The 14,508-nt window shown below is 39.3% G+C and overlaps 1 protein-coding gene across 3 annotated transcripts in view; it reads right to left on the reverse strand.

Moving 5' to 3' along the window:
- The window catches only part of HMGCLL1 (3-hydroxymethyl-3-methylglutaryl-CoA lyase like 1), a 155,352-nt gene that overhangs the window by 91,590 nt on the left and 49,254 nt on the right, over window positions 1–14,508 (reverse strand). The gene's annotated exons all lie outside the window — the stretch shown is intronic.

Consider the following 14,508-nt stretch of genomic DNA (forward strand, 5'->3'; position numbering starts at 1 on the left):
TGGCACCCTAACCCTTGCCTAATTCAAGAATCAACTGTATATTTATTTTTATGAATTCTCTGCCTAATAAACCATTTTAATTTTTTCCAGGAAATAGACTTAAAACTTATAGACCTATAACCCTCGTTTTCCCCTGCTCACTAATACAGTTTGCTGAATCATTTAAAATATTTTAAATGTCCTGTGTTTTTGTTTGCCCACCACCACCATCATCACCCAGGACAACATAAATATAAGCAGGAAATGTCAGTAGGTATTTGTCTACAATCTCCACTGGCCAGATGAGACATAACTGATGATATTGCCTTCTATATGCAGGAGCACAGCAGAGGGACAGGATGTAGAACATGCAATTTCTTCAACACATGCCATCGATTACTCTAAAAGTGTAAATAATGTGGTTTCAGATCCTATAACTCGAAACTCAATTTGAGCAGGAACCCCTTTTAGAGGCAATCCATTTGTAAATGCAATAATGAGAAAAAATGAGACCAGCACTCTTCTTGACAACCCAGGTGAAAATGCTCTACCCAACTATGAATACCATTGTAGCCTGGGTACTATAACCTTGTCTCATTCACGGACTCTTTGCACAAACCCCATATATCTTAGCCTCAGTAGCACAGAGGAAACCTTGGTCTGCTTGAAGAAGTAAGACAGTTTTAATAAATCACAGTCTTACAATAATAAACACAGGAAATCTCTGGAAAATTGAACATCCAGTTTTTTGGGTTGTTTTTTTTTCCCCTACCCAATACCCTATCTTGGCTGCCACTGCTAAAATGGTCTGACACCATACTCAGAAAATTTCTAAAATCCAGAAGCCTTAAAACTAATTTGGTCTGGTGTACAATTTCCTGTAGTACTTCCTTCGTCAACGTTACCATTGTATCCTAAGGACTCTGGTCCTGCCCTCTATCGATGGAACACACATGCTTCTCAAGTGACCAAAGCAAGTAGCATAGGATCCCTTCTCTTCTACTGTGAATGCAGACAAGACATTAATTATAACCTAATCATGTGCACAAATCTGTATTTTTAAATTGTAAAATCAACCCAGTCTACCCAATGGATTTGTGGGTTATAAACTAGGAGGCCAATGTTCCAGAGAGGGAAACCAAAGTCATTTTATGAAATAACATTTCCCAGTTTCCTAAGATAAACATAACAAATAAGTGTTAGTTATTCTTTGTTCAGGTCAGTGCCTTTTGTGACCACCCTCCTGGTCTTCCCGTGTCAAAACAATCATGTTCCCAACATCAATCTGGAGCAGGGGCAAGAAGTCTCAGAGCTCCCAGTATAATTTTCTTTCCATTCAACTGTGTTGTCTCTCATATATCATGCCTTTGTGTTTGATAATAACCCTGTTGACACTGTTATTTCCCATGCACGGAAGAAGTGATTGTTAAAACACTACATCTAATTGTACCCATTCTGGACTGACTATAAATGGAGTTTCCCTTCAAAATGTACACTTCCTGCTGTCAGCCATCTCTGCTCACAGTGAACGGGCACATCCCCAGTAGGAGATGTGCAGGAGGCAGCTGATCGATGTTTCTCTCTCATCGATGTTTCTAACTCTCTACCTCTACAGCAAAAAAGGTCTTACTGCCATGAAAAGCAATGTGCTCGCTACAATGGCTTGTATGCTTACACTACAATGATTTGGATAGTATATGGATCTGGAGGTGTCTGTTTTGGTAAATAGTAAAGAAGGCGGAACTAGATCTTTGCCGAAAGGCCGATGAGAGATTTGAAGGGAGAACTTGGAAAGGTTGGCCAGAGTGGCCAGTGACAAACTGCTTAATGTATCCCTAGGTTTGATTTTATTATAACTCATTTACAGATATTCACTTCACTTAAAAAACCTTTTGTGTGAGTTTTAATTTTTTCAGTGATTTGATTTCATTATCTATTTTATCTTTATAAGTTATGTAGATATCATGGTTATTGTGAGCAACTATACGTTATTTAATTTTGGAGTCCAACAAAGAACTCAATGTGCTTTTTTAGTAGAGACACAGTAAAAGGAAGGGGTGGGTGGGTGAAAAAAATGGGGAAAAAATTCCAAGGTAGAAAGTGATAAAAAACTGCCAAACCATATGATGAGTAAGAATCAGGTTTCAGATTTTCTACTGTTCCACCAGAAAATGGATATGTTGTTATATCTAAACAATAGACATAATAACATCACTAAAAGCTCAGGGAACCTGCAACCTGGAGGACTTGGGGGAAATAACTATTTTGTGTTACTTAGAAATACATTCTTACTATGTACCATAATCTGAATTCAACATAAAATGCATCAGCCTTGACTAAGAATAGTGTTACAATTTACTAGTGGGTCCCACATAAGAGCAGTAAAAGGAGGTCTGGAGTAAGTAGTGTTATGTTCTAAAGTTATCAGCATAAAGTTGCTTCAACATGTTGATATTTCAAAAGAGCACCTAATTGTGCATTTTAAAAGGAAAATATGAATGTGAGTACACAGAAGTTGTTCAAGACATTTATAAAATAAACAGCGTTTTTCTATACATTAACAATGAACAAAAATCTAAAATTCATAGATGTTACAAAATATTCTAATATTCTAAAAATTATAATTACAATCACCAATAAATTCTATAAATTGAACATTTAAGCTCAATAAATGTGGATAAAAATTTTGAAGTATAACAAAATAAAATGCGTTTTAAAGTATGCTTCCTGTGTACAGGTATACTATAAGTGAAAAAAATAATTTAAAAGAAATCTATAGTCTTTTTTTATCAAATGTGGAATAAGTGAAATGTTAACATAGACATGTCTCATTCATGCGTAAGTTGTAAATATAAATCTTAACTATTATTTAAGGTTATTTTTTAAATATAATGTGGTTTTAGCATTCATATTTATCTAATTCTCTGTTTACTACATGTTACTCCTACAGAACTTCCCAATAATTTAATCAGGCAATTTCAGATCAATGTGTGTGTTTGTCTAAAAAATTCAAAAAATTACTTTAAAAAATTAAAACATAATTCTTTATAAACATATTAATAAAATATCTTTTAAAATCATAGCCTAACAATTTAAAAATATGTGGTGTCATATTTTCATTTTCAATGCTCCATGTACAAGGATCATACATTTTTTAAAACAAGTGCTACTTGAACATATACTTAAAACTGATGCACAAACCAGTTCACAACTAATTTCTTAACACTTTACACTTTAAACCCAGATTTCACTAATGGCTATGGTTCTCCATGTGAGAGTCATCCCTGAGCACTCTAGCAGGACTTCAATTCCTTCCAGCCTCACCCAGAGGGCATACTCTGAGTATCTTACAGTGGACTGCACTTAGGAGGCTTAGTCAGGAGTCATATCAACAGAAGGAGTTTACACTAAAATAAGATTGGCAATGTTTATCAACCAACTAATCAGAGTAATGCAAAAAAGAACATTAAAAAGTTAGATTCAAGTCTCTCTGTACTAAACTGTACCTCCCTTCAGCTTTTATGTAATTACTAGAGGCCCGATGCACGAAATCATGCACCAGTGTGGGTCCCTCGGCCTGGCCTGCGGGATTGGGGTGAAACCGGCTCTCCGACATCCCTGAGGGGTCCCGGATTGTGAGAGGGCACAAGTCAGACTGAGGGACCCCACCGGTGCACGATCAGGCCGGGGAGGGGTGCGGGATGTTGGCCAGCCGGGAAGGGACCACAGGAGGGCTCCAGGGCATGTCTGGCCCATCTCGCTCAGTCCAGATTGGCTGGACCCCAGCAGCAAGCTAACCTACCGGTCAGAGCATCTGCACCCTGGTGGTCAGTGCACATCATAGCAACTGGTCGACCGGTCGACTTCCCCCTGGTGGTCAGTGCACGTCATAGTGACTGGTTGACCAGTTGACTGTCTGTCCCCTGGTGGTCAGTGCATGTCATAGTGAGCAGTTGAGTGTCCTTAGCATATCACTAGCATATTACACTTTGCTTGGCTGAACGGCTGACTGGTTGACCAGACACTTTGCATATTAGGCTTTTACTATATAGGATATAATGCACAGCCCTTTCAGCTACTAATGCATACAGATAGTTCTACAAGACCAAATTTTAAGATAATTTAAATCAGACACAAAAATTGAATTTTAACATGATCAAAGTGGCTTTAAAAGTTTCTTTTATGGGAAAATTCAGGAAAAAAATGGTAAATGGTAAACAATATAATTAAATTAAAAGGGAGATAAAGTGTTTCCTTTAAAATTTTGTTATGGTTTTACTTATAAATCTAAGAACCCCAAAACCCAATTTGTTAATCAAAATTTTGATCAAATTAAGTAATTAGAAAGTAGTACATGCTGAGCCTAATAAATCTTTGATAATCATGAATTTTGGTGTCATGGGGAAAAACATCCAAAAAATATAGAATTACACCTTCAGTGTGAAAAATTTTAAAATCTAACCAGTAAAATTCCTGGCATTATTGCTCTTAATTACAAGTCTTTCTTTGCTTTGCTTTGCAGACTGTCATGAAACTACATCTGAGCTACAGAATAACAATAACAAAAAATATATATATTCATATTTCATATTCTTTTCTGTGAGAGATAAAGGTGTTTTAAAAATTTGTGATTATGTTTTAGGCCAGAAATTTTCAGTCAGTTATGCCCTAAGGGGCACACTGGTGTGCCACAAGGATTTTTAAAACATGCAGTACCTGTTTAGTCAGAGGCACTGACCTCTTTTCCCTTAGATTGTCAAAAAAATTAAAAAAAAATGACAACAGCCAACACAATAGTAGGCACCTGGTGTGAATGAATCAAAATTATACCTATTTTTTTGTCAGATCAGCAAAGAACATAATATATTTTGGGTGTGCAGCAGAGTGTTAGTAATTAGTTTATGTGTTCCTTGAGATGAAAAAGGTTGACAAACACTGCCTCAGGCAATTTGCTTGCTCTAAGTGATTATAGTAACAATGATGTGCTAATGGTACAATGAAGCAACTTAAAAATAACACATTTGGGTCTCACTGCTTAAAAACAAATGGTTAAGCAAACCCCACCCCACTGATTAGAGGAATGAAGGAGTTTATCACTGTAAAGCTAAAGCCCAGTGATACTCACTATTATATAACCAACACTAGTATAGAATATCAATCAGATACGTTGCCACATTGTAAACAGTGCCTAGTATAGTATTCAGAATGCATGTGATTGTTTTCTTTAAAAGGAGAAAAAATTGACTGCAAATTTAGAGGAATATGTTAATATAGCAACTTAAAATAATGCAGGGTGTTTTATGCTAACAAAAAGGGGCCTGGGAAATAGGGGGTAAGGGGAGGGATTGGGGACATCTGTAATACTGTCAACAATAAAATAAAATAGCCCCGCTGATGTGGCTCAGATAGTTGAGAGCCATCCCACGCACCAGGAGGTTGCCTGTTCAATTCCCAGTCAGGGCACATCCCCAGGTTTCGGGCTCAATCCTGAATAGGAGATGTGCAGGAGGCAGCCAACTGATGTTTCTCTCTCATCAATGTTTCTCTCTCCCTCCCCCTTCCTCTCTCTGAAATCAATAAAAAACATATTTAAGAAAAAGAAAAGAAACTAAAAAGCAAACAAAAATCTAATTGCTACTTTTCATTTCTGGAGTACACTGACTTTTGCTCTGACAAAAAAAAGCCTTCCTGTTCTTTATTCTTTCCAAGTAGACATTACCTAAATAATTTAACACATGGAACTGAACGGTGTGAGCATGCCAGGCATGCCAAATAGGCTACACCAGACTCTCTGCAAAGGTGTCGGTCAGGAAGCTGGGACTCTGCTGAGCAGGTCTAGACGTGGAGGCACAGCTTCTGGGTATAGAAATAACATTCTGCAGTGAAGGCCCTGACTGTGCAGTGTGTGCTCACCATTTTCAGAGCGGACGGCAGGGATTCAGGGTTTATCTGGAGGGTAAACTGCAAGCACTAATGTTTACCTCTTGTTTTCTGGCTTTTTTTTTTTTGCCTTTTTCCTGCCCCATCTTCTGGCAGGAGGCGATTCTTCCCTCCTGGGACCTCCTCTCTACTTTGGGCTGCATGCTAGAAGCTGGTATTCAGGGAAAAGGTGGCTTTACTCCAGAGTAGAAAAGCTTAGGAAAGCAAATGCCTAGGACTGTTTCAACCTGCTTCGACCCCATCTCTGCCTTTGCCAGAGGTGAGGGAGGAAGATCTGAAGGGGCTGTGGGTGCAGCTTTCTCCCCCTCACCTCGCAACTTGTCCAGGCAACACACCTCTCCCTCCAATACCAACCTGAACCCCATTTGAGGCAAAACAACCTTATAAAGGGAGTGAGGTAAGAATTAGCAGCCCTGCTAGTGCTAAAGTCCCCCTTTCTTCCTCCCTTCCTTCCTCCCTTCCTTCCTCCCTCCCTCCCTCCCTCCCTCCCTCCCTCCCTCTCTTTCTTTCTTTCTTTCTTTCTTTCTTTCTTTCTTTCTTTCTTTCTTTCTTTCTTTCTTTCTTTCTTTCTTTCTAAACTTGGGATTTTCAAAATGCAAAACTTGCTTTTCTCTTAATTTATTTATTCTTTAATTATTAGTGAGAAAAAGCATATAACTGGGTTAATTAAATGCGATTATTTTCATTTAAAAGGAGAAGATTCCGATGAACATGTTAATATAGCAACTTAAAATAATGCAGGATGTTTTGTGCTAATAAAAAGCCAGAAAAACCTAATTGCTACTTTTCATTTCTCGTGGTCAAACTTTGGAGTTAGACCATTTAAAAACATGTAAGTGTCACGGATTATAAAATGGCTCCAATGATATTTCCCCTCACACGTGTTCTTCTAAACTATCCTTCCCAATCAAGAGGTACTGTCTGTCCTCCTCCCTCTGAAACTGGGTGCCTTTGTAACTGGCTCAATGAATATATTATTTAAAAGTAACGCTATAAAATTTACAAGGCTTGGTTATAAACGGCACACCACTTTTCCCTGCCTCTTACAACACTCCCCTTTGCAGTTCTGAGTCACTTTTTTGTCTAAAGCTGCCATGCTGTGAGGAAGTACACACTCACCCATACAGAGACCACGAGGAGAGGCTCTGAGAACACAGAGGGAAAGAGAGGTGCAGCCCTCAGCTCCCAGACTCCTAGCCCCGCTGCTCCATCTCTGACCACCATCTCAGGGGGACATCTAGCCAGAGATACCCAACTGAGCCATTCCTGAATTCTTGATCCACAGAAACCAAAGCACAAACAAGTGTTATTAAGCCACTAAACTGTGGAGTTATTTGTTATGCAGATAATCAAAAGAACCAGCATTAATTTTACGAGTTTTCAAGAATACATGACAATTGCACCTATCCGAATACACATGCGCACATGCATTTGCACAAACATACAGCTGGAATGTTCTCCACAAGCTACATGGTCAATGCAAAAAAAAAATTAGACTTACAGACAAGTCTAAAGAGTCTATGGTTCATTCCATTTAATGCTGGGAGCAAAATGAGGTGGAACCTATTGTATGTTTATTTCTATTTCCTAAGGAATGAATATATTTTTTCTATGTGTATATAGTTCTTATAGAACAATTTTATCCTCATTTAACTTTCAATAACCATCTAAGGTCATTGACTAGAGAACTCGGTGTCTTTATTTCTTCTCTGAGACCAAATTTTGAACACACAGCAATTATTATTTGATATGGAAGAAATTCAACATGCTCAAATAAGTTGAAAAATGAAACAAGCCTGGACAGTGTGGCTCAGTAGTTGAGCATTGACCCATGCATCGAGAGGTCACCAATTCCATCTGAGTCAGGGCATGTGCCTCAGCTGCAGGCTCAATCCCCAAGGGGGCGTGCAGGAGGCAGTGGATGGATGCTTCTCTCTCATGGATGTTTCTAGTTTCTATCTTTTTATCCCTCTCCCTTCCTCTCACTCTAAACTCAATAAAAACATATTTAAAAAAAATGAAACAAGCCTAGTACATTTAGAAACTATCTATATATATAAAAGCCCAGCGACTGGAACGGTGGAACGACCAGAATGACTGGAACAACCGGTGGCTATGTGGCAGGCAACCAGCCTGATCCGGGCCCTGATCGACCTGCCCCCCCCCCCACCCCTGCCAGCCCCGCCCCAAATCGGATCTCAACACTCTAATTGGGGGTGGGGACGATCAGCTAACCACCCTCGCCCCCTACCCCCGGCTGGCCCAGCCCAATGGGTCCCCATCAGGGAGGGCTGGCTGGACGCCACCCATGCACAAATTTGTGCACCAGGCCTCTAGTTAGTAAGAATATACCCTTAAACCTCTTTAATATATATAAGCTTTTTACAGGAAGCAGCACTAGTGTGTGCTCCTGGGCTAGCAATTCCAGAAAAAAGAAGAACAAATGGAGATGTACTTCACCAATGACTAGTCTGGGTGATCTGAACTGACCGGAGCCTAATGCTAACTGTCGTAATCAAACAGAACCAACTCTATTATAGAAATAACATGTGGAAAGCATAAGGGTACCAAATAGAACAGGGGTTACGTGAGGGACAAACTTAGTGTATAGTGTACTAATCCCAGAACTGAGTGTTCCAAATCAGTCTCCTTTGAATGGAGTTTGGGTTAAATCTTACTCTCCGTTCAGCCCACTCTCCTCCTCCCAACCTAGCTGAGTAAAAGGAATCCTATAACCCTATACAACGGGAACTGTGGTCTTGGTAAATTTCACCAGGATCCTCTTTGGAGAGATGGCAGAGGCCAACTCATCTGGGGTATATAATGAATGAGACTCACCCTGGAATACTTCCCAGATGATAAAATTGCCCTGCCAGCTAACTGTGCCTCATAAGCAAAAGAATTTGGGGGCTGTGTGTGTCTGCATGCCCAGGGGCATTATCTCGTTCTTTCTGTTTCTCTCTCCCTCTTTCTCTCTCACACACAAAATCAACATCCCCACTAAATTACCTCCTTCCTTGCCTATTCACACACCCATCCCCCTCAAAAAGAGCAAAGCCAGGAATAAAGCCAGGAGGAAACAGTAACAGAAGCTACAGCCTCCTGCATCTCATCAATGAAAATCTGAATCTTAAACTTCAATCCAGTAAGTGTGTTTTCACTACCAATAAAGAATTAATTGCAGCACACAGTAAAAGGAGGGTAAGGAAAAGCTTACACATTCCTTCTTGCTTACATTGTACTTGGGCCATATATTCAAGTGTTAGACTGATTTGTAAATAATTGTTACAGTCTTTTATGTCTATTTCCTTTTACTTTTACAGAGAAAGTCTTTTTCTATCCCTTGCTGACAGGTCAAGATTTGTGACCCATCCATTCCGTAGTTAAAAATTAATTAAATGGGGAGCAAATGTTTATAACCAAGTCTTTGCATATGACATACATAAACATACAGCGTTGTATACAGTTGATGTATTCTTATTTTTAAATAAATGATGTTCACGTGAATCATTCATGTGAATGAAAAAGCTTAAGCCAAATTCCTAAATTCAGGATGAATGTAAAACTCTAGTTCACTGTTTAAAATTAATGTATTTATAACGATTTAAATAGATGACTACTAAGAGCCACATTTCTAAGTTGCCGTAAACCTGTCTATTTTTATAAACAAGTTTTCTTTCAGCTGTTATTGTTTGTCCCACTGAACTGGAGGGCTATCTGGACTCATTTGAAATGTTCTTGTAAGTCACTCTAAGGAAACCTTTTTCTAGATAAGTTGTAAAGAACATTTTTTTTCATGGCAGATATTTTATTATCTCTGGCCATTTAGAGTATAGGTGTGGGATCCTGTTTTATATGGCACCCTGCTACATGGAACTTTCTCTAGCTGATTTAGTTAGAAAGCCACTGCCAAACAAAACAGTAGGAGGGAAACTGTAAAAAAAAACTTTAAAACACTAAAAAAAGAAATAAGTGAACAAGCAGCAATCTAAACATAAACTAGAGAACTGTTCCCATGACCTAGGTCTGACGGGAAGAAACAGAAGATGCAGAGTTAACAGAATACCAGTTTGGGGCCAAGCTCTGTCTTGAGAAGAAATAGAAGTTACTTCAGACAATTACACATAAGCTGTTGTACTAAGATTGTTCTGTCACAAATCTCAGACATGACTTTACGTTAGATGAGTCTGAGGTCATAACAGTTTCTTCTAAAATATCAAAGATATAAAATTTCAAAAGAGGAATTATCACTATGAATTAGTTCTGCTGACTTAAGGCCTTTTTTGTTGGTATAAAACCAGTGAAATCAGCAGTTACATAATGAGATGACCTGCAGCTACAAAAAAAAAATTGCTCTGCTTAGTCAAGCTCAGTGAATTCTAAAACACAAACACAACTATGGAAAATAAAATAGCTAAAGTGGAATATTCTCAATATTGCCTTTTTTGTTGTTGTTGTTGTTAATCCTTACCTGAGGATATTTTCCCATTGATTTTTAGAGAGAGTGGAAGGGAGGGGGAGAGACGGAGAGAGAGAAACATCGATGTGAGGAAGACACATCAATTGGTTGCCTCCCACATGCACCAGGCGGGGCCAGGGATCTAGCCTGCAATAGAGGTACATGCCTTTGACCAGAATCAAACCCACAACCATTCAGTCTCTGTGGGCTGATACTCTATCCACTGAGCCAAACCAACTAGGGCTCAATACTGCCTTTTGATATGTCCTGCGGTAAGTAATTTTAGAATATGAACCTCATCCTGTCCTTGATTCAGGAGTACTGCTTTTATGGATACATGATTTATCTAAAAAAAACCTTTTTTGTTGTTGTTTACAAATGCATGTAATCAGATGAGTAATAAAAGTGAAATATATAACATATTCTCTAGTATTTGAAAGATTAGTATCTTAAATTACTCAGATTGGGCCCAAATATTTAAACTAAACACATATCTTAAGCTTTAAGAAAAAGGCAGAAGAGAGAAGAAAAAGAGAGAAGGCAGTGAATTTCTGTGGTGCCCAGGACAGGTCAGTCAGTCCGTCTGTCAGTCAGGCATTCATTACTGACGCTAGTCAGGAGTCCGGTGCTCTGGGCTCTGGGCACTCACACTCAGGGACCCAGTCACAGGCCTTGCTGCCCCGAACCTCCCAGGCTGCAGGCATCACTGCTGGGATTTCCAAGGTTCAAAGAGGTTATGTCACTTGCTCAAGCTCAAGAAGGAATGTAGACAGGAAGACAGTACCAGAGGAACGTGTACCTCACCGCAGCTGTCCTCAAGAGCTGTGTGGGGACTTACGTCACTTATTCCATAATACTTTGAGCCCAGGAAAAGTTCATGAAGTCTCAATAGGTTAAGTCCCAAATTCACCGCAGGACTGAGTCCAGAATAAATCATGTTATTTTATGGTTCCATCACATGTATCTACTTAATGTGAGGCCAGAAGGCATTTTCCCATGACTGCTCACAGAGGACTGCTTCCCTTTTGTTTTATCCATCTTTTCTCTTCACTAGTTTAGCAAGAAGAAGCATGGCCCTCTAGAAAGGGGCCTATCCTTTTCCTGCTAAATGTCACTGGGTGTGTCCTCCATCCATCTGAACAATAATCCACCAATCAATTTCCAGTATTGCTTAATAATAAATGTGACCAATGAGCATTATAATAGGAAAGAAGACTACTTTGTAGGCAGTTTTATAAAACTATTAGGAAATAAAAATATCTTGAGGAGGACTAGTAAAATATAATGTCTGAAATATAACTTTCATTAGTCATTAGTTAATATTACCATGAACCGTTCCCTCTCTTCGCCCTAATTCTAAAGTGACACCAGACTCCAGGGTCTCTCCACCAATAATCAAGTCTGTGGAGTGAGCACCAGCTGAATCAAATGCAGCAGCAATTTCATGAAGTCTTAGAGATGATAAAAGGGTCTCACATTCTCTTAAAATTAATGACAGTAAGTGAAATAATAATAGCTAGCATTTTACAAAGTGAAAATATAAAGAAAATATGTACAGTCTCATCAAGCTATGTGTGTCTTCCTAAGGAAAATATCTGTGACCTTCATTAGACAGGACCAAATATGTGACTAAAAGTAAGTCACTTGTCCAAACCAAAGAATGGAAAGTAATGTGCTATTTTTTCAGGCTAATTGATTCACTAATTTATAATAATAAAAGTGTAATATGCTAATTAGACCAGACAGCAAAACAACCTTCCAGATGTCCTTCCGGGTGACCTTCTGGACGAAGCCAGGGCTGTGAGGGCCGAGCCCCTTTCATGAATTTCGTGCATCGGGCCTCTAGTCATTTCACAATTACTTACTGAGCACCTACTCACTAGGCACCAAACACAAGGGATACAATAAACAAGAGAGACACATCACTGCCTCTAAAAGGCTTATAGTCAAGGAAAGAGATTACTGAAAAATATTTACAAGAAATATGAGTATAAACAGTGACAATGGGATGAATGAAAAATTATGGTCTATTTGGAGAATGAACAAAAGTAACTGATATTTGAATACTGACTCTGTGAAAAGAGACATATTACTAATACTAATAATTATACTGTGGTTTCTGTTGCTTCTAATGTCTTTTTTAAATATACTTTTATTGTTTTCAAAGAAGAAGGGAGAGGAAAAGAGAGATAGAAACATCAATAATGAGAGAGAATCATTGATCGGCTGCCTCCTGCACACCCCACATTGGTGATCGAGCCTGCAATCTGGGCATATGACCTGACTAGGATTCAAACCATGACCTCCTGGGTCATAGTTTGATGCTCAACCACTGAGCCATGCCAGCTGGGCTGCTTCCAATGTCTTGCAATTAAAAAGGCTTTAATGTTTTAAGACTTTGCACATCATCCTGTTATAACTTCAGAGCAATGCAGAAATTGAGATGCTCATGAGTAGGTATTAATACAGAGCTATAGAGCCAAAGAGGCAGGGCATGTAAATAGAAAACAAAAAGCAATTTGACTTGGAAGGACTTCAGCAAAATGAAATAGGAAAACAGATTTAAGACTGGAAAGGAAAAAAGAGCCCAGGAAAAAAAGCCTTGAAGACCAAAGTTTCCTGATCTTTTCAGTGGGGAGAAGGGAACTCTAAAGAAGTTTGAGAAGGCTGGTATTTCTGGGAGATTATTTTAGGAGTGGGAAAATACAGGTTGTCCTCAAAACATGTATACACACTTTAACAACTGACAGCTCAATTGATGTTTCTTTCTTTTCAGCCAGACTAAGCTTTGAACAAAGGAAATAAGCCAGTCAGAGAAAGACAAGTATCACATGATCTCACTCATATGTGGAATCAAAAGAACAAAATTAACTGATGAACAAAATAGATCCAGAGACATAGAAGCATGGAACAGTCTAATGAATTGCAGTGGGAAGGCTAGGGTGGGTGTAGGGGGAAGAGTTTAACCAAAGAACTCATATGCATACTAGAGGCTCGGTGCACGAAATTCGTGCACTTGGGGCGGGGTGTCCCTCAGCCCAGCCTGTACCCTCTCCAAACTGGGACCCTTCAGGGGATGTCTGACTCCTGGATTAAACCGGCAGTCGGACATCCCTCTCACAATTAGGGACTGCTGGCTCCCAACTGCTCGCCTGCCTGCCTGCCTGATTGCCCCTAACCGCTTCTGCCTACCAGCCTGATCACCCCCTAACCACTCCCCTGCCAGCCTGATTGATGCCTAACTGCTCCCCTGCTGGCCCGGTTACCCCCAACTGCCCTTCCCTGCCGGCCCAGTTGCCCCCAACTGCCCTCCCCTGCTGGCCATCTTGTGGCTGTGGGCACAGCCATCTTTGAGGGCAGGGCAGTCAATTAGCAAATTCCCTCCTTACTGGCTTTGGGCGCCACAATCTTTGCGATGGTGTGAGGGTCAATTAGCATATTCCCTCTTTATTAGATAGGATAGGCATAACCCATAGATATAGACAATGGTGTGATGAAGGCCTGGGGGGCAGGGGCAGGAGCTGGCTGGAAGGGGTCAATGGGGACAAAGGGGACATGTGTAATAGTTTCAATAATAAAGATAAATTTGAAAAAAAAGAAATTCAACCTAAAATGCTACTGGAAGTTTGAAAACACAGTTGAAGTACAAACACTGCCTTTATAATCATTCAAAGTATATACTAGTATATATTTTGGGGGGACAGCGGGAGTCCCCCCAAAATATATACACACTTTAACAGCTGACAACTTAATTTTCTTTCCTTTTCAGGTTTAAATGATTTGAATATTGGGTGAAGCCAGACTAAAGTTTGAACAAAGAATATTTATCCACTAGACTTTGTTATGGGGATACATAAAAGATAAAGTTTACGGTACAAAGCTGGCAATAGTTGACAAATTGGGGGCAAAAAATACTGAACAAAATGATTCTTGATGTTTGTGATATCATTGCTTCACATTATCAGCAGTGCCTGGACCAGAACATTCATCAGTTTGAAAATAGGCATTAACAAAAAATTATTCATTTTGTTAAGATTATTTTAAATTTTGAAAATGAACTGTATATTGATAAACACTGGCTTTATAATCATTCAAAATGTGTGTACATTTTGGGAGACATCCTATATATA

This window comes from Myotis lucifugus, unplaced genomic scaffold (assembly GCF_000147115.1).
Source record: "Myotis lucifugus unplaced genomic scaffold, Myoluc2.0 scaffold_80, whole genome shotgun sequence".
In the NCBI taxonomy this organism is placed as follows: domain Eukaryota; kingdom Metazoa; phylum Chordata; class Mammalia; order Chiroptera; family Vespertilionidae; genus Myotis; species Myotis lucifugus.